Below are 14,561 nucleotides of genomic sequence, written 5' to 3' on the forward strand. Positions count from 1 at the left end.
CTAACACAATTTTCAGGTTCAAAAAGGTCAACGGAACTTGGGATTCCCAGCCAGTCTCCCATGCTGGTACTTGCCAAGCCTTAAGCTGCATTGCTGCTGCGATCTGACGAGAGCAGGCACATTCAGCTTAGAATGGCCGTTGACAGCAGCTGTTCAATTTGAACCTTCTTTTACTATCTCATAGAGAAACTAACACAATTTTCAGGTTCAAAAAGGTCAACGGAACTTGGGATTCCCAGCCAGTCTCCCATGCTGGTACTTGCCAAGCCTTAAGCTGCATTGATGCTGTGATTTGACGAGAGCAGGCACATTCAGCTTAGAATGGCCGTTGACAGCAGATGTTCAATTTGAACCTTCTTTTACCATCTTTGACAGAGAAACTAACACAATTTTCAGGTTCAAAAAGGTCAACAGAACTTGGGATTCCCAGCCAGTCTCCCATGCTGGTACTTGCCAAGCCTTAAGCTGCATTGCTGCTGCGATCTGACGAGAGCAGGCACATTCAGCTTAGAATGGCCGTTGACAGCAGCTGTTCAATTTGAACCTTCTTTTACCATCTTTGACAGAGAAACTAACACAATTTCCAGGTTCAAAAAGGTCAACGGAACTTGGGATTCCCAGCCAGTCTCCCATGCTGGTACTTGCCAAGCCTTAAGCTGCATTGCTGCTGCGATCTGACGAGAGCAGGCACATTCAGCTTAGAATGGCCGTTGACCGCAGCTGTTCAATTTGAACCTTCTTTTACTATCTCATAGAGAAACTAACACAATTTTCAGGTTCAAAAAGGTCAACGGAACTTGGGATTCCCAGCCAGTCTCCCATGCTGGTACTTGCCAAGCCTTAAGCTGCATTGCTGCTGCGATCTGACGAGAGCAGGCACATTCAGCTTAGAATGGCCGTTGACAGAAGCTGTTCAATTTGAACCTTCTTTTACTATCTCATAGATAAACTAACACAATTTTCAGGTTCAAAAAGGTCAACGGAACTTGGGATTCCCAGCCAGTCTCCCATGCTGGTACTTGCCAAGCCTTAAGCTGCATTGCTGCTGCGATCTGACGAGAGCAGGCACATTCAGCTTAGAATGGCCGTTGACCGCAGCTGTTCAATTTGAACCTTCTTTTACTATCTCATAGAGAAACTAACACAATTTTCAGGTTCAAAAAGGTCAACGGAACTTGGGATTCCCAGCCAGTCTCCCATGCTGGTACTTGCCAAGCCTTAAGCTGCATTGCTGCTGCGATCTGACGAGAGCAGGCACATTAAGCTTAGAATGGCCGTTGACAGCAGCTGTCCAATTTGAACCTTCTTTTACCATTTTTGACAGGGAAACTAACACAATTTTCAGGTTCAAAAAGGTCAACGGAACTTGGGATTCCCAGCCAGTCTCCCATGCTGGTACTTGCCAAGCCTTAAGCTGCATTGCTGCTGCGATCTGACGAGAGCAGGCACATTCAGCTTAGAATGGCCGTTGACAGCAGCTGTTCAATTTAAACCTTCTTTTACTATCTCATAGAGAAACTAACACAATTTTCAGGTTCAAAAAGGTCAACGGAACTCGGGATTCCCAGCCAGTCTCCCATGCTGGTACTTGCCAAGCCTTAAGCTGCATTGATGCTGCGATCTGACGAGAGCAGGCACATTCAGCTTAGAATGGCCGTTGACAGCAGATGTTCAATTTGAACCTTCTTTTACCATCTTTGACAGAGAAACTAACACAATTTTCAGGTTCAAAAAGGTCAACGGAACTTGGGATTCCCAGCCAGTCTCCCATGCTGGTACTTGCCAAGCCTTAAGCTGCATTGCTGCTGCGATCTGACGAGAGCAGGCACATTCAGCTTAGAATGGCCGTTGACAGCAGCTGTTCAATTTGAACCTTCTTTTACTATCTCATAGAGAAACTAACACAATTTTCAGGTTCAAAAAGGTCAACTGAACTTGGGATTCCCAGCCAGTCTCCCATGCTGGTACTTGCCAAGCCTTAAGCTGCATTGCTGCTGCGATCTGACGAGAGCAGGCACATTCAGCTTAGAATGGCCGTTGACCGCAGCTGTTCTATTTGAACCTTCTTTTACTATCTCATAGAGAAACTAACACAATTTTCAGGTTCAAAAAGGTCAACGGAACTTGGGATTCCCAGCCAGTCTCCCATGCTGGTACTTGCCAAGCCTTAAGCTGCATTGCTGCTGCGATCTGATGAGAGCAGGCACATTCAGCTTAGAATGGCCGTTGACAGCAGCTGTTCAATTTGAACCTTCTTTTACTATCTCATAGAGAAACTAACACAATTTTAAGGTTCAAAAAGGTCAACGGAACTTGGGATTCCCAGCCAGTCTCCCATGCTGGTACTTGCCAAGCCTTAAGCTGCATTGATGCTGCGATCTGACGAGAGCAGGCACATTCAGCTTAGAATGGCCGTTGACAGCAGATGTTCAATTTGAACCTTCTTTTACCATCTTTGACAGAGAAACTAACACAATTTTCAGGTTCAAAAAGGTCAACGGAACTTGGGATTCCCAGCCAGTCTCCCATGCTGGTACTTGCCAAGCCTTAAGCTGCATTGATGCTGCGATCTGACGAGAGCAGGCACATTCAGCTTAGAATGGCCGTTGACAGCAGCTGTTCAATTTGAACCTTCTTTTACCATCTTTGACAGAGAAACTAATACAATTTTCAGGTTCAAAAAGGTCAACGGAACTTGGGATTCCCAGCCAGTCTCCCATGCTGGTACTTGCCAAGCCTTAAGCTGCATTGCTGCTGCGATCTGACGAGAGCAGGCACATTCAGCTTAGAATGGCCGTTGACCGCAGCTGTTCAATTTGAACCTTCTTTTACTATCTCATAGAGAAACTAACACAATTTTCAGGTTCAAAAAGGTCAACGGAACTTGGGATTCCCAGCCAGTCTCCCATGCTGGTACTTGCCAAGCCTTAAGCTGCATTGCTGCTGCGATCTGACGAGAGCAGGCACATTCAGCTTAGAATGGCCGTTGACAGCAGCTGTTCAATTTGAACCTTCTTTTACCATCTTTGACAGAGAAACTAACACAATTTTCAGGTTCAAAAAGGTCAACGGAACTTGGGATTCCCAGCCAGTCTCCCATGCTGGTACTTGCCAAGCCTTAAGCTGCATTGATGCTGTGATTTGACGAGAGCAGGCACATTCAGCTTAGAATGGCCGTTGACAGCAGATGTTCAATTTGAACCTTCTTTTACCATCTTTGACAGAGAAACTAACACAATTTTCAGGTTCAAAAAGGTCAACAGAACTTGGGATTCCCAGCCAGTCTCCCATGCTGGTACTTGCCAAGCCTTAAGCTGCATTGCTGCTGCGATCTGACGAGAGCAGGCACATTCAGCTTAGAATGGCCGTTGACAGCAGCTGTTCAATTTGAACCTTCTTTTACCATCTTTGACAGAGAAACTAACACAATTTCCAGGTTCAAAAAGGTCAACGGAACTTGGGATTCCCAGCCAGTCTCCCATGCTGGTACTTGCCAAGCCTTAAGCTGCATTGCTGCTGCGATCTGACGAGAGCAGGCACATTCAGCTTAGAATGGCCGTTGACAGCAGCTGTTCAATTTGAACCTTCTTTTACTATCTCATAGAGAAACTAACACAATTTTCAGGTTCAAAAAAGTCAACGGAACTTGGGATTCCCAGCCATTCTCCCATGCTGGTACTTGCCAAGCCTTAAGCTGCATTGCTGCTGCGATCTGACGAGAGCAGGCACATTCAGCTTAGAATGGCCGTTGACAGCAGCTGTTCAATTTGAACCTTCTTTTACTATCTCATAGAGAAACTAACACAATTTTCAGGTTCAAAAAGGTCAACGGAACTTGGGATTCCCAGCCAGTCTCCCATGCTGGTACTTGCCAAGCCTTAAGCTGCATTGCTGCTGCGATCTGACGAGAGCAGGCACATTCAGCTTAGAATGGCCGTTGACAGCAGCTGTTCAATTTGAACCTTCTTTTACTATCTCATAGAGAAACTAACACAATTTTCAGGTTCAAAAAGGTCAACGGAACTTGGGATTCCCAGCCAGTCTCCCATGCTGGTACTTGCCAAGCCTTAAGCTGCATTGCTGCTGCGATCTGACGAGAGCAGGCACATTCAGCTTAGAATGGCCGTTGACCGCAGCTGTTCAATTTGAACCTTCTTTTACTATCTCATAGAGAAACTAACACAATTTTCAGGTTCAAAAAGGTCAACGGAACTTGGGATTCCCAGCCAGTCTCCCATGCTGGTACTTGCCAAGCCTTAAGCTGCATTGCTGCTGCGATCTGACGAGAGCAGGCACATTCAGCTTAGAATGGCCGTTGACAGCAGTTGTTCAATTTGAACCTTCTTTTACTATCTCATAGAGAAACTAACACAATTTTCAGGTTCAAAAATGTCAACGGAACTTGGGATTCCCAGCCAGTCTCCCATGCTGGTACTTGCCAAGCCTTAAGCTGCATTGCTGCTGCGATCTGACGAGAGCAGGCACATTCAGCTTAGAATGGCCGTTGACAGCAGCTGTTCAATTTGAACCTTCTTTTACTATGTCATAGAGAAACTAACACAATTTTCAGGTTCAAAAAGGTCAACGGAACTTGGGATTCCCAGCCAGTCTCCCATGCTGGTACTTGCCAAGCCTTAAGCTGCATTGCTGCTGCGATCTGACGAGAGCAGGCACATTCAGCTTAGAATGGCCGTTGACAGCAGCTGTTCAATTTGAACCTTCTTTTACTATCTCATAGAGAAACTAACACAATTTTCAGGTTCAAAAAGGTCAACGGAACTTGGGATTCCCAGCCAGTCTCCCATGCTGGTACTTGCCAAGCCTTAAGCTGCATTGATGCTGCGATCTGACGAGAGCAGGCACATTCAGCTTAGAATGGCCGTTGACAGCAGATGTTCAATTTGAACCTTCTTTTACCATCTTTGACAGAGAAACTAATACAATTTTCAGGTTCAAAAAGGTCAACGGAACTTGGGATTCCAAGCCAGTCTCCCATGCTGGTACTTGCCAAGCCTTAAGCTGCATTGCTGCTGCGATCTGACGAGAGCAGGCACATTCAGCTTAGAATGGCCGTTGACCGCAGCTGTTCAATTTGAACCTTCTTTTACTATCTCATAGAGAAACTAACACAATTTTCAGGTTCAAAAAGATCAACGGAACTTGGGATTCCCAGCCAGTCTCCCATGCTGGTACTTGCCAAGCCTTAAGCTGCATTGCTGCTGCGATCTGACGAGAGCAGGCACATTCAGCTTAGAATGGCCGTTGACAGCAGCTGTCCAATTTGAACCTTCTTTTACCATCTTTGACAGGGAAACTAACACAATTTTCAGGTTCAAAAAGGTCAACGGAACTTGGGATTCCCAGCCAGTCTCCCATGCTGGTACTTGCCAAGCCTTAAGCTGCATTGCTGCTGCGATCTGACGAGAGCAGGCACATTCAGCTTAGAATGGCCGTTGACAGCAGCTGTTCAATTTGAACCTTCTTTTACTATCTCATAGAGAAACTAACACAATTTTCAGGTTCAAAAAGGTCAACGGAACTTGGGATTCCCAGCCAGTCTCCCATGCTGGTACTTGCCAAGCCTTAAGCTGCATTGATGCTGCGATCTGACGAGAGCAGGCACATTCAGCTTAGAATGGCCGTTGACAGCAGATGTTCAATTTGAACCTTCTTTTACCATCTTTGACAGAGAAACTAACACAATTTTCAGGTTCAAAAAGGTCAACGGAACTTGGGATTCCCAGCCAGTCTCCCATGCTGGTACTTGCCAAGCCTTAAGCTGCATTGCTGCTGCGATCTGACGAGAGCAGGCACATTCAGCTTAGAATGGCCGTTGACAGCAGCTGTTCAATTTGAACCTTCTTTTACTATCTCATAGAGAAACTAACACAATTTTCAGGTTCAAAAAGGTCAATGGAACTTGGGATTCCCAGCCAGTCTCCCATGCTGGTACTTGCCAAGCCTTAAGCTGCATTGCTGCTGCGATCTGACGAGAGCAGGCACATTCAGCTTAGAATGGCCGTTGACAGCAGCTGTTCAATTTGAACCTTCTTTTACTATGTCTTAGAGAAACTAACACAATTTTCAGGTTCAAAAAGGTCAACGGAACTTGGGATTCCCAGCCAGTCTCCCATGCTGGTACTTGCCAAGCCTTAAGCTGCATTGCTGCTGCGATCTGACGAGAGCAGGCACATTCAGCTTAGAATGGCCGTTGACAGCATCTGTTCAATTTGAACCTTCTTTTACTATCTCATAGAGAAACTAACACAATTTTCAGGTTCAAAAAGGTCAACGGAACTTGGGATTCCCAGCCATTCTCCCATGCTGGTACTTGCCAAGCCTTAAGCTGCATTGCTGCTGCGATCTGACGAGAGCAGGCACATTCAGCTTAGAATGGCCGTTGACAGCAGCTGTTCAATTTGAACCTTCTTTTACTATCTCATAGAGAAACTAACACAATTTTCAGGTTCAAAAAGGTCAACGGAACTTGGGATTCCCAGCCAGTCTCCCATGCTGGTACTTGCCAAGCCTTAAGCTGCATTGCTGCTGCGATCTGACGAGAGCAGGCACATTCAGCTTAGAATGGCCGTTGACAGCAGCTGTTCAATTTGAACCTTCTTTTACTATCTCATAGAGAAACTAACACAATTTTCAGGTTCAAAAAGGTCAACGGAACTTGGGATTCCCAGCCAGTCTCCCATGCTGGTACTTGCCAAGCCTTAAGCTGCATTGCTGCTGCGATCTGACGAGAGCAGGCACATTCAGCTTAGAATGGCCGTTGACCGCAGCTGTTCAATTTGAACCTTCTTTTACTATCTCATAGAGAAACTAACACAATTTTCAGGTTCAAAAAGGTCAACGGAACTTGGGATTCCCAGCCAGTCTCCCATGCTGGTACTTGCCAAGCCTTAAGCTGCATTGCTGCTGCGATCTGACGAGAGCAGGCACATTCAGCTTAGAATGGCCGTTGACAGCAGCTGTTCAATTTGAACCTTCTTTTACTATCTCATAGAGAAACTAACACAATTTTCAGGTTCAAAAAGGTCAACGGAACTTGGGATTCCCAGCCAGTCTCCCATGCTGGTACTTGCCAAGCCTTAAGCTGCATTGATGCTGTGATTTGACGAGAGCAGGCACATTCAGCTTAGAATGGCCGTTGACAGCAGATGTTCAATTTGAACCTTCTTTTACCATCTTTGACAGAGAAACTAACACAATTTTCAGGTTCAAAAAGGTCAACAGAACTTGGGATTCCCAGCCAGTCTCCCATGCTGGTACTTGCCAAGCCTTAAGCTGCATTGCTGCTGCGATCTGACGAGAGCAGGCACATTCAGCTTAGAATGGCCGTTGACAGCAGCTGTTCAATTTGAACCTTCTTTTACCATCTTTGACAGAGAAACTAACACAATTTCCAGGTTCAAAAAGGTCAACGGAACTTGGGATTCCCAGCCAGTCTCCCATGCTGGTACTTGCCAAGCCTTAAGCTGCATTGCTGCTGCGATCTGACGAGAGCAGGCACATTCAGCTTAGAATGGCCGTTGACCGCAGCTGTTCAATTTGAACCTTCTTTTACTATCTCATAGAGAAAGTAACACAATTTTCAGGTTCAAAAAGGTCAACGGAACTTGGGATTCCCAGCCAGTCTCCCATGCTGGTACTTGCCAAGCCTTAAGCTGCATTGCTGCTGCGATCTGACGAGAGCAGGCACATTCAGCTTAGAATGGCCGTTGACAGAAGCTGTTCAATTTGAACCTTCTTTTACTATCTCATAGATAAACTAACACAATTTTCAGGTTCAAAAAGGTCAACGGAACTTGGGATTCCCAGCCAGTCTCCCATGCTGGTACTTGCCAAGCCTTAAGCTGCATTGCTGCTGCGATCTGACGAGAGCAGGCACATTCAGCTTAGAATGGCCGTTGACCGCAGCTGTTCAATTTGAACCTTCTTTTACTATCTCATAGAGAAACTAACACAATTTTCAGGTTCAAAAAGGTCAACGGAACTTGGGATTCCCAGCCAGTCTCCCATGCTGGTACTTGCCAAGCCTTAAGCTGCATTGCTGCTGCGATCTGACGAGAGCAGGCACATTAAGCTTAGAATGGCCGTTGACAGCAGCTGTCCAATTTGAACCTTCTTTTACCATTTTTGACAGGGAAACTAACACAATTTTCAGGTTCAAAAAGGTCAACGGAACTTGGGATTCCCAGCCAGTCTCCCATGCTGGTACTTGCCAAGCCTTAAGCTGCATTGCTGCTGCGATCTGACGAGAGCAGGCACATTCAGCTTAGAATGGCCGTTGACAGCAGCTGTTCAATTTAAACCTTCTTTTACTATCTCATAGAGAAACTAACACAATTTTCAGGTTCAAAAAGGTCAACGGAACTCGGGATTCCCAGCCAGTCTCCCATGCTGGTACTTGCCAAGCCTTAAGCTGCATTGATGCTGCGATCTGACGAGAGCAGGCACATTCAGCTTAGAATGGCCGTTGACAGCAGATGTTCAATTTGAACCTTCTTTTACCATCTTTGACAGAGAAACTAACACAATTTTCAGGTTCAAAAAGGTCAACGGAACTTGGGATTCCCAGCCAGTCTCCCATGCTGGTACTTGCCAAGCCTTAAGCTGCATTGCTGCTGCGATCTGACGAGAGCAGGCACATTCAGCTTAGAATGGCCGTTGACAGCAGCTGTTCAATTTGAACCTTCTTTTACTATCTCATAGAGAAACTAACACAATTTTCAGGTTCAAAAAGGTCAACTGAACTTGGGATTCCCAGCCAGTCTCCCATGCTGGTACTTGCCAAGCCTTAAGCTGCATTGCTGCTGCGATCTGACGAGAGCAGGCACATTCAGCTTAGAATGGCCGTTGACCGCAGCTGTTCTATTTGAACCTTCTTTTACTATCTCATAGAGAAACTAACACAATTTTCAGGTTCAAAAAGGTCAACGGAACTTGGGATTCCCAGCCAGTCTCCCATGCTGGTACTTGCCAAGCCTTAAGCTGCATTGCTGCTGCGATCTGATGAGAGCAGGCACATTCAGCTTAGAATGGCCGTTGACAGCAGCTGTTCAATTTGAACCTTCTTTTACTATCTCATAGAGAAACTAACACAATTTTAAGGTTCAAAAAGGTCAACGGAACTTGGGATTCCCAGCCAGTCTCCCATGCTGGTACTTGCCAAGCCTTAAGCTGCATTGATGCTGCGATCTGACGAGAGCAGGCACATTCAGCTTAGAATGGCCGTTGACAGCAGATGTTCAATTTGAACCTTCTTTTACCATCTTTGACAGAGAAACTAACACAATTTTCAGGTTCAAAAAGGTCAACGGAACTTGGGATTCCCAGCCAGTCTCCCATGCTGGTACTTGCCAAGCCTTAAGCTGCATTGATGCTGCGATCTGACGAGAGCAGGCACATTCAGCTTAGAATGGCCGTTGACAGCAGCTGTTCAATTTGAACCTTCTTTTACCATCTTTGACAGAGAAACTAATACAATTTTCAGGTTCAAAAAGGTCAACGGAACTTGGGATTCCCAGCCAGTCTCCCATGCTGGTACTTGCCAAGCCTTAAGCTGCATTGCTGCTGCGATCTGACGAGAGCAGGCACATTCAGCTTAGAATGGCCGTTGACCGCAGCTGTTCAATTTGAACCTTCTTTTACTATCTCATAGAGAAAGTAACACAATTTTAAGGTTCAAAAAGGTCAACGGAACTTGGGATTCCCAGCCAGTCTCCCATGCTGGTACTTGCCAAGCCTTAAGCTGCATTGCTGCTGCGATCTGACGAGAGCAGGCACATTCAGCTTAGAATGGCCGTTGACCGCAGCTGTTCAATTTGAACCTTCTTTTACTATCTCATAGAGAAAGTAACACAATTTTCAGGTTCAAAAAGGTCAACGGAACTTGGGATTCCCAGCCAGCCTCCCATGCTGGTACTTGCCAAGCCTTAAGCTGCATTGCTGCTGCGATCTGACGAGAGCAGGCACATTCAGCTTAGAATGGCCGCTGACAGCAGCTGTTCAATTTGAACCTTCTTTTACTATCTCATAGAGAAACTAACACAATTTTCAGGTTCAAAAAGGTCAACGGAACTTGGGATTCCCAGCCAGTCTCCCATGCTGGTACTTGCCAAGCCTTAAGCTGCATTGCTGCTGCGATCTGACGAGAGCAGGCACATTCAGCTTAGAATGGCCGTTGACAGCAGCTGTTCAATTTGAACCTTCTTTTACCATCTTTGACAGAGAAACTAACACAATTTTCAGGTTCAAAAAGGTCAACGGAACTTGGGATTCCCAGCCAGTCTCCCATGCTGGTACTTGCCAAGCCTTAAGCTGCATTGATGCTGTGATTTGACGAGAGCAGGCACATTCAGCTTAGAATGGCCGTTGACAGCAGATGTTCAATTTGAACCTTCTTTTACCATCTTTGACAGAGAAACTAACACAATTTTCAGGTTCAAAAAGGTCAACAGAACTTGGGATTCCCAGCCAGTCTCCCATGCTGGTACTTGCCAAGCCTTAAGCTGCATTGCTGCTGCGATCTGACGAGAGCAGGCACATTCAGCTTAGAATGGCCGTTGACAGCAGCTGTTCAATTTGAACCTTCTTTTACCATCTTTGACAGAGAAACTAACACAATTTCCAGGTTCAAAAAGGTCAACGGAACTTGGGATTCCCAGCCAGTCTCCCATGCTGGTACTTGCCAAGCCTTAAGCTGCATTGATGCTGCGATCTGACGAGAGCAGGCACATTCAGCTTAGAATGGCCGTTGACCGCAGCTGTTCAATTTGAACCTTCTTTTACTATCTCATAGAGAAACTAACACAATTTTCAGGTTCAAAAAGGTCAACGGAACTTGGGATTCCCAGCCAGTCTCCCATGCTGGTACTTGCCAAGCCTTAAGCTGCATTGCTGCTGCGATCTGACGAGAGCAGGCACATTCAGCTTAGAATGGCCGTTGACAGCAGCTGTCCAATTTGAACCTTCTTTTACCATCTTTGACAGGGAAACTAACACAATTTTCAGGTTCAAAAAGGTCAACGGAACTTGGGATTCCCAGCTAGTCTCCCATGGTGGTACTTGCCAAGCCTTAAGCTGCATTGCTGCTGCGATCTGACGAGAGCAGGCACATTCAGCTTAGAATGGCCGTTGACAGCAGCTGTTCAATTTGAACCTTCTTTTACTATCTCATAGAGAAACTAACACAATTTTCAGGTTCAAAAAGGTCAACGGAACTTGGGATTCAAAGCCAGTCTCCCATGCTGGTACTTGCCAAGCCTTAAGCTGCATTGCTGCTGCGATCTGACGAGAGCAGGCACAATAAGCTTAGAATGGCCGTTGACCGCAGCTGTTCAATTTGAACCTTCTTTTACTATCTCATAGAGAAACTAACACAATTTTCAGGTTCAAAAAGGTCAACGGAACTTGGGATTCCCAGCCATTCTCCCATGCTGGTACTTGCCAAGCCTTAAGCTGCATTGCTGCTGCGATCTGACGAGAGCAGGCACATTCAGCTTAGAATGGCCGTTGACAGCAGCTGTTCAATTTGAACCTTCTTTTACTATCTCATAGAGAAACTAACACAATTTTCAGGTTCAAAAAGGTCAACGGAACTTGGGATTCCCAGCCATTCTCCCATGCTGGTACTTGCCAAGCCTTAAGCTGCATTGCTGCTGCGATCTGACGAGAGCAGGCACATTCAGCTTAGAATGGCCGTTGACAGCAGCTGTTCAATTTGAACCTTCTTTTACTATCTCATAGAGAAACTAACACAATTTTCAGGTTCAAAAAGGTCAACGGAACTTGGGATTCCCAGCCAGTCTCCCATGCTGGTACTTGCCAAGCCTTAAGCTGCATTGCTGCTGCGATCTGACGAGAGCAGGCACATTCAGCTTAGAATGGCCGTTGACAGCAGCTGTTCAATTTGAACCTTCTTTTACTATCTCATAGAGAAACTAACACAATTTTCAGGTTCAAAAAGGTCAACGGAACTTGGGATTCCCAGCCAGTCTCCCATGCTGGTACTTGCCAAGCCTTAAGCTGCATTGCTGCTGCGATCTGACGAGAGCAGGCACATTCAGCTTAGAATGGCCGTTGACCGCAGCTGTTGAATTTGAACCTTCTTTTACTATCTCATAGAGAAACTAACACAATTTTCAGGTTCAAAAAGGTCAACGGAACTTGGGATTCCCAGCCAGTCTCCCATGCTGGTACTTGCCAAGCCTTAAGCTGCATTGCTGCTGCGATCTGACGAGAGCAGGCACATTCAGCTTAGAATGGCCGTTGACAGCAGCTGTTCAATTTGAACCTTCTTTTACTATCTCATAGAGAAACTAACACAATTTTCAGGTTCAAAAAGGTCAACGGAACTTGGGATTCCCAGCCAGTCTCCCATGCTGGTACTTGCCAAGCCTTAAGCTGCATTGCTGCTGCGATCTGACGAGAGCAGGCACATTCAGCTTAGAATGGCCGTTGACAGCAGCTGTTCAATTTGAACCTTCTTTTACTATGTCATAGAGAAACTAACACAATTTTCAGGTTCAAAAAGGTCAACGGAACTTGGGATTCCCAGCCAGTCTCCCATGCTGGTACTTGCCAAGCCTTAAGCTGCATTGCTGCTGCGATCTGACGAGAGCAGGCACATTCAGCTTAGAATGGCCGTTGACAGCAGCTGTTCAATTTGAACCTTCTTTTACTATCTCATAGAGAAACTAACACAATTTTCAGGTTCAAAAAGGTCAACGGAACTTGGGATTCCCAGCCAGTCTCCCATGCTGGTACTTGCCAAGCCTTAAGCTGCATTGATGCTGCGATCTGACGAGAGCAGGCACATTCAGCTTAGAATGGCCGTTGACAGCAGATGTTCAATTTGAACCTTCTTTTACCATCTTTGACAGAGAAACTAATACAATTTTCAGGTTCAAAAAGGTCAACGGAACTTGGGATTCCAAGCCAGTCTCCCATGCTGGTACTTGCCAAGCCTTAAGCTGCATTGCTGCTGCGATCTGACGAGAGCAGGCACATTCAGCTTAGAATGGCCGTTGACCGCAGCTGTTCAATTTGAACCTTCTTTTACTATCTCATAGAGAAACTAACACAATTTTCAGGTTCAAAAAGATCAACGGAACTTGGGATTCCCAGCCAGTCTCCCATGCTGGTACTTGCCAAGCCTTAAGCTGCATTGCTGCTGCGATCTGACGAGAGCAGGCACATTCAGCTTAGAATGGCCGTTGACAGCAGCTGTCCAATTTGAACCTTCTTTTACCATCTTTGACAGGGAAACTAACACAATTTTCAGGTTCAAAAAGGTCAACGGAACTTGGGATTCCCAGCCAGTCTCCCATGCTGGTACTTGCCAAGCCTTAAGCTGCATTGCTGCTGCGATATGACGAGAGCAGGCACATTCAGCTTAGAATGGCCGTTGACAGCAGCTGTTCAATTTGAACCTTCTTTTACTATCTCATAGAGAAACTAACACAATTTTCAGGTTCAAAAAGGTCAACGGAACTTGGGATTCCCAGCCAGTCTCCCATGCTGGTACTTGCCAAGCCTTAAGCTGCATTGATGCTGCGATCTGACGAGAGCAGGCACATTCAGCTTAGAATGGCCGTTGACAGCAGATGTTCAATTTGAACCTTCTTTTACCATCTTTGACAGAGAAACTAACACAATTTTCAGGTTCAAAAAGGTCAACGGAACTTGGGATTCCCAGCCAGTCTCCCATGCTGGTACTTGCCAAGCCTTAAGCTGCATTGCTGCTGCGATCTGACGAGAGCAGGCACATTCAGCTTAGAATGGCCGTTGACAGCAGCTGTTCAATTTGAACCTTCTTTTACTATCTCATAGAGAAACTAACACAATTTTCAGGTTCAAAAAGATCAATGGAACTTGGGATTCCCAGCCAGTCTCCCATGCTGGTACTTGCCAAGCCTTAAGCTGCATTGCTGCTGCGATCTGACGAGAGCAGGCACATTCAGCTTAGAATGGCCGTTGACAGCAGCTGTTCAATTTGAACCTTCTTTTACTATGTCTTAGAGAAACTAACACAATTTTCAGGTTCAAAAAGGTCAACGGAACTTGGGATTCCCAGCCAGTCTCCCATGCTGGTACTTGCCAAGCCTTAAGCTGCATTGCTGCTGCGATCTGACGAGAGCAGGCACATTCAGCTTAGAATGGCCGTTGACAGCAGCTGTTCAATTTGAACCTTCTTTTACTATCTCATAGAGAAACTAACACAATTTTCAGGTTCAAAAAGGTCAACGGAACTTGGGATTCCCAGCCATTCTCCCATGCTGGTACTTGCCAAGCCTTAAGCTGCATTGCTGCTGCGATCTGACGAGAGCAGGCACATTCAGCTTAGAATGGCCGTTGACAGCAGCTGTTCAATTTGAACCTTCTTTTACTATCTCATAAAGAAACTAACACAATTTTCAGGTTCAAAAAGGTCAACGGAACTTGGGATTCCCAGCCAGTCTCCCATGCTGGTACTTGCCAAGCCTTAAGCTGCATTGATGCTGCGATTTGACGAGAGCAGGCACATTCAGCTTAGAATGGCCGTTGACAGC

General features: G+C 45.9%; 72 pseudogenes; all 72 read right to left on the minus strand.

The window, feature by feature from the left end:
- Positions 1-25: 25 nt before the first annotated feature.
- On the minus strand, positions 26-144 carry LOC140108298 (5S ribosomal RNA; annotated as a pseudogene).
- A 261-nt stretch (positions 145-405) lies between these two features.
- LOC140107337 (5S ribosomal RNA) lies at positions 406-524 on the minus strand (annotated as a pseudogene).
- Positions 525-596: 72 nt separating this feature from the next.
- LOC140108299 (5S ribosomal RNA) lies at positions 597-715 on the minus strand (annotated as a pseudogene).
- A 70-nt stretch (positions 716-785) lies between these two features.
- LOC140108300 (5S ribosomal RNA) lies at positions 786-904 on the minus strand (annotated as a pseudogene).
- A 70-nt stretch (positions 905-974) lies between these two features.
- Positions 975-1,093, minus strand: LOC140108301 (5S ribosomal RNA; annotated as a pseudogene).
- A 70-nt stretch (positions 1,094-1,163) lies between these two features.
- Positions 1,164-1,282, minus strand: LOC140107426 (5S ribosomal RNA; annotated as a pseudogene).
- Positions 1,283-1,354: 72 nt separating this feature from the next.
- Positions 1,355-1,473, minus strand: LOC140108302 (5S ribosomal RNA; annotated as a pseudogene).
- Positions 1,474-1,543: 70 nt separating this feature from the next.
- On the minus strand, positions 1,544-1,662 carry LOC140107623 (5S ribosomal RNA; annotated as a pseudogene).
- A 72-nt stretch (positions 1,663-1,734) lies between these two features.
- Positions 1,735-1,853, minus strand: LOC140108303 (5S ribosomal RNA; annotated as a pseudogene).
- Positions 1,854-1,923: 70 nt separating this feature from the next.
- LOC140107745 (5S ribosomal RNA) lies at positions 1,924-2,042 on the minus strand (annotated as a pseudogene).
- A 70-nt stretch (positions 2,043-2,112) lies between these two features.
- Positions 2,113-2,231, minus strand: LOC140107965 (5S ribosomal RNA; annotated as a pseudogene).
- A 70-nt stretch (positions 2,232-2,301) lies between these two features.
- LOC140107528 (5S ribosomal RNA) lies at positions 2,302-2,420 on the minus strand (annotated as a pseudogene).
- Positions 2,421-2,492: 72 nt separating this feature from the next.
- On the minus strand, positions 2,493-2,611 carry LOC140107529 (5S ribosomal RNA; annotated as a pseudogene).
- Positions 2,612-2,683: 72 nt separating this feature from the next.
- LOC140108304 (5S ribosomal RNA) lies at positions 2,684-2,802 on the minus strand (annotated as a pseudogene).
- A 70-nt stretch (positions 2,803-2,872) lies between these two features.
- LOC140108306 (5S ribosomal RNA) lies at positions 2,873-2,991 on the minus strand (annotated as a pseudogene).
- Positions 2,992-3,254: 263 nt separating this feature from the next.
- On the minus strand, positions 3,255-3,373 carry LOC140107338 (5S ribosomal RNA; annotated as a pseudogene).
- Positions 3,374-3,445: 72 nt separating this feature from the next.
- Positions 3,446-3,564, minus strand: LOC140108307 (5S ribosomal RNA; annotated as a pseudogene).
- Positions 3,565-3,634: 70 nt separating this feature from the next.
- LOC140107830 (5S ribosomal RNA) lies at positions 3,635-3,753 on the minus strand (annotated as a pseudogene).
- A 70-nt stretch (positions 3,754-3,823) lies between these two features.
- LOC140108308 (5S ribosomal RNA) lies at positions 3,824-3,942 on the minus strand (annotated as a pseudogene).
- Positions 3,943-4,012: 70 nt separating this feature from the next.
- On the minus strand, positions 4,013-4,131 carry LOC140108310 (5S ribosomal RNA; annotated as a pseudogene).
- A 70-nt stretch (positions 4,132-4,201) lies between these two features.
- On the minus strand, positions 4,202-4,320 carry LOC140108311 (5S ribosomal RNA; annotated as a pseudogene).
- Positions 4,321-4,390: 70 nt separating this feature from the next.
- LOC140107362 (5S ribosomal RNA) lies at positions 4,391-4,509 on the minus strand (annotated as a pseudogene).
- Positions 4,510-4,579: 70 nt separating this feature from the next.
- LOC140108312 (5S ribosomal RNA) lies at positions 4,580-4,698 on the minus strand (annotated as a pseudogene).
- A 70-nt stretch (positions 4,699-4,768) lies between these two features.
- Positions 4,769-4,887, minus strand: LOC140107532 (5S ribosomal RNA; annotated as a pseudogene).
- A 72-nt stretch (positions 4,888-4,959) lies between these two features.
- LOC140107552 (5S ribosomal RNA) lies at positions 4,960-5,078 on the minus strand (annotated as a pseudogene).
- Positions 5,079-5,148: 70 nt separating this feature from the next.
- On the minus strand, positions 5,149-5,267 carry LOC140107418 (5S ribosomal RNA; annotated as a pseudogene).
- Positions 5,268-5,339: 72 nt separating this feature from the next.
- LOC140108313 (5S ribosomal RNA) lies at positions 5,340-5,458 on the minus strand (annotated as a pseudogene).
- A 70-nt stretch (positions 5,459-5,528) lies between these two features.
- On the minus strand, positions 5,529-5,647 carry LOC140107533 (5S ribosomal RNA; annotated as a pseudogene).
- A 72-nt stretch (positions 5,648-5,719) lies between these two features.
- Positions 5,720-5,838, minus strand: LOC140108314 (5S ribosomal RNA; annotated as a pseudogene).
- Positions 5,839-5,908: 70 nt separating this feature from the next.
- Positions 5,909-6,027, minus strand: LOC140107690 (5S ribosomal RNA; annotated as a pseudogene).
- Positions 6,028-6,097: 70 nt separating this feature from the next.
- On the minus strand, positions 6,098-6,216 carry LOC140108317 (5S ribosomal RNA; annotated as a pseudogene).
- A 70-nt stretch (positions 6,217-6,286) lies between these two features.
- LOC140107813 (5S ribosomal RNA) lies at positions 6,287-6,405 on the minus strand (annotated as a pseudogene).
- Positions 6,406-6,475: 70 nt separating this feature from the next.
- On the minus strand, positions 6,476-6,594 carry LOC140108318 (5S ribosomal RNA; annotated as a pseudogene).
- Positions 6,595-6,664: 70 nt separating this feature from the next.
- Positions 6,665-6,783, minus strand: LOC140108319 (5S ribosomal RNA; annotated as a pseudogene).
- Positions 6,784-6,853: 70 nt separating this feature from the next.
- Positions 6,854-6,972, minus strand: LOC140108320 (5S ribosomal RNA; annotated as a pseudogene).
- A 261-nt stretch (positions 6,973-7,233) lies between these two features.
- LOC140107339 (5S ribosomal RNA) lies at positions 7,234-7,352 on the minus strand (annotated as a pseudogene).
- Positions 7,353-7,424: 72 nt separating this feature from the next.
- On the minus strand, positions 7,425-7,543 carry LOC140108321 (5S ribosomal RNA; annotated as a pseudogene).
- Positions 7,544-7,613: 70 nt separating this feature from the next.
- LOC140108323 (5S ribosomal RNA) lies at positions 7,614-7,732 on the minus strand (annotated as a pseudogene).
- A 70-nt stretch (positions 7,733-7,802) lies between these two features.
- Positions 7,803-7,921, minus strand: LOC140108324 (5S ribosomal RNA; annotated as a pseudogene).
- A 70-nt stretch (positions 7,922-7,991) lies between these two features.
- Positions 7,992-8,110, minus strand: LOC140107427 (5S ribosomal RNA; annotated as a pseudogene).
- Positions 8,111-8,182: 72 nt separating this feature from the next.
- LOC140108325 (5S ribosomal RNA) lies at positions 8,183-8,301 on the minus strand (annotated as a pseudogene).
- Positions 8,302-8,371: 70 nt separating this feature from the next.
- Positions 8,372-8,490, minus strand: LOC140107624 (5S ribosomal RNA; annotated as a pseudogene).
- Positions 8,491-8,562: 72 nt separating this feature from the next.
- Positions 8,563-8,681, minus strand: LOC140108326 (5S ribosomal RNA; annotated as a pseudogene).
- A 70-nt stretch (positions 8,682-8,751) lies between these two features.
- LOC140107746 (5S ribosomal RNA) lies at positions 8,752-8,870 on the minus strand (annotated as a pseudogene).
- A 70-nt stretch (positions 8,871-8,940) lies between these two features.
- LOC140107978 (5S ribosomal RNA) lies at positions 8,941-9,059 on the minus strand (annotated as a pseudogene).
- Positions 9,060-9,129: 70 nt separating this feature from the next.
- LOC140107534 (5S ribosomal RNA) lies at positions 9,130-9,248 on the minus strand (annotated as a pseudogene).
- A 72-nt stretch (positions 9,249-9,320) lies between these two features.
- LOC140107536 (5S ribosomal RNA) lies at positions 9,321-9,439 on the minus strand (annotated as a pseudogene).
- Positions 9,440-9,511: 72 nt separating this feature from the next.
- Positions 9,512-9,630, minus strand: LOC140108328 (5S ribosomal RNA; annotated as a pseudogene).
- Positions 9,631-9,700: 70 nt separating this feature from the next.
- LOC140108329 (5S ribosomal RNA) lies at positions 9,701-9,819 on the minus strand (annotated as a pseudogene).
- A 70-nt stretch (positions 9,820-9,889) lies between these two features.
- LOC140107726 (5S ribosomal RNA) lies at positions 9,890-10,008 on the minus strand (annotated as a pseudogene).
- A 70-nt stretch (positions 10,009-10,078) lies between these two features.
- Positions 10,079-10,197, minus strand: LOC140108330 (5S ribosomal RNA; annotated as a pseudogene).
- Positions 10,198-10,460: 263 nt separating this feature from the next.
- LOC140107340 (5S ribosomal RNA) lies at positions 10,461-10,579 on the minus strand (annotated as a pseudogene).
- A 72-nt stretch (positions 10,580-10,651) lies between these two features.
- Positions 10,652-10,770, minus strand: LOC140107537 (5S ribosomal RNA; annotated as a pseudogene).
- Positions 10,771-10,840: 70 nt separating this feature from the next.
- Positions 10,841-10,959, minus strand: LOC140108331 (5S ribosomal RNA; annotated as a pseudogene).
- Positions 10,960-11,031: 72 nt separating this feature from the next.
- On the minus strand, positions 11,032-11,150 carry LOC140107353 (5S ribosomal RNA; annotated as a pseudogene).
- Positions 11,151-11,409: 259 nt separating this feature from the next.
- On the minus strand, positions 11,410-11,528 carry LOC140107814 (5S ribosomal RNA; annotated as a pseudogene).
- Positions 11,529-11,598: 70 nt separating this feature from the next.
- On the minus strand, positions 11,599-11,717 carry LOC140107815 (5S ribosomal RNA; annotated as a pseudogene).
- A 70-nt stretch (positions 11,718-11,787) lies between these two features.
- On the minus strand, positions 11,788-11,906 carry LOC140108332 (5S ribosomal RNA; annotated as a pseudogene).
- Positions 11,907-11,976: 70 nt separating this feature from the next.
- On the minus strand, positions 11,977-12,095 carry LOC140108333 (5S ribosomal RNA; annotated as a pseudogene).
- A 70-nt stretch (positions 12,096-12,165) lies between these two features.
- LOC140108335 (5S ribosomal RNA) lies at positions 12,166-12,284 on the minus strand (annotated as a pseudogene).
- Positions 12,285-12,354: 70 nt separating this feature from the next.
- Positions 12,355-12,473, minus strand: LOC140108336 (5S ribosomal RNA; annotated as a pseudogene).
- Positions 12,474-12,543: 70 nt separating this feature from the next.
- On the minus strand, positions 12,544-12,662 carry LOC140108337 (5S ribosomal RNA; annotated as a pseudogene).
- Positions 12,663-12,732: 70 nt separating this feature from the next.
- On the minus strand, positions 12,733-12,851 carry LOC140107538 (5S ribosomal RNA; annotated as a pseudogene).
- Positions 12,852-12,923: 72 nt separating this feature from the next.
- Positions 12,924-13,042, minus strand: LOC140107554 (5S ribosomal RNA; annotated as a pseudogene).
- A 70-nt stretch (positions 13,043-13,112) lies between these two features.
- On the minus strand, positions 13,113-13,231 carry LOC140107421 (5S ribosomal RNA; annotated as a pseudogene).
- Positions 13,232-13,303: 72 nt separating this feature from the next.
- Positions 13,304-13,422, minus strand: LOC140107861 (5S ribosomal RNA; annotated as a pseudogene).
- Positions 13,423-13,492: 70 nt separating this feature from the next.
- Positions 13,493-13,611, minus strand: LOC140107539 (5S ribosomal RNA; annotated as a pseudogene).
- Positions 13,612-13,683: 72 nt separating this feature from the next.
- Positions 13,684-13,802, minus strand: LOC140108339 (5S ribosomal RNA; annotated as a pseudogene).
- A 70-nt stretch (positions 13,803-13,872) lies between these two features.
- LOC140107819 (5S ribosomal RNA) lies at positions 13,873-13,991 on the minus strand (annotated as a pseudogene).
- Positions 13,992-14,061: 70 nt separating this feature from the next.
- On the minus strand, positions 14,062-14,180 carry LOC140108340 (5S ribosomal RNA; annotated as a pseudogene).
- A 70-nt stretch (positions 14,181-14,250) lies between these two features.
- LOC140107817 (5S ribosomal RNA) lies at positions 14,251-14,369 on the minus strand (annotated as a pseudogene).
- Positions 14,370-14,439: 70 nt separating this feature from the next.
- On the minus strand, positions 14,440-14,558 carry LOC140107867 (5S ribosomal RNA; annotated as a pseudogene).
- Between the last annotated feature and the right edge of the window lie 3 nt (positions 14,559-14,561).

Source organism: Engystomops pustulosus, unplaced genomic scaffold (assembly GCF_040894005.1).
Source record: "Engystomops pustulosus unplaced genomic scaffold, aEngPut4.maternal MAT_SCAFFOLD_121, whole genome shotgun sequence".
Classification (NCBI taxonomy): domain Eukaryota; kingdom Metazoa; phylum Chordata; class Amphibia; order Anura; family Leptodactylidae; genus Engystomops; species Engystomops pustulosus.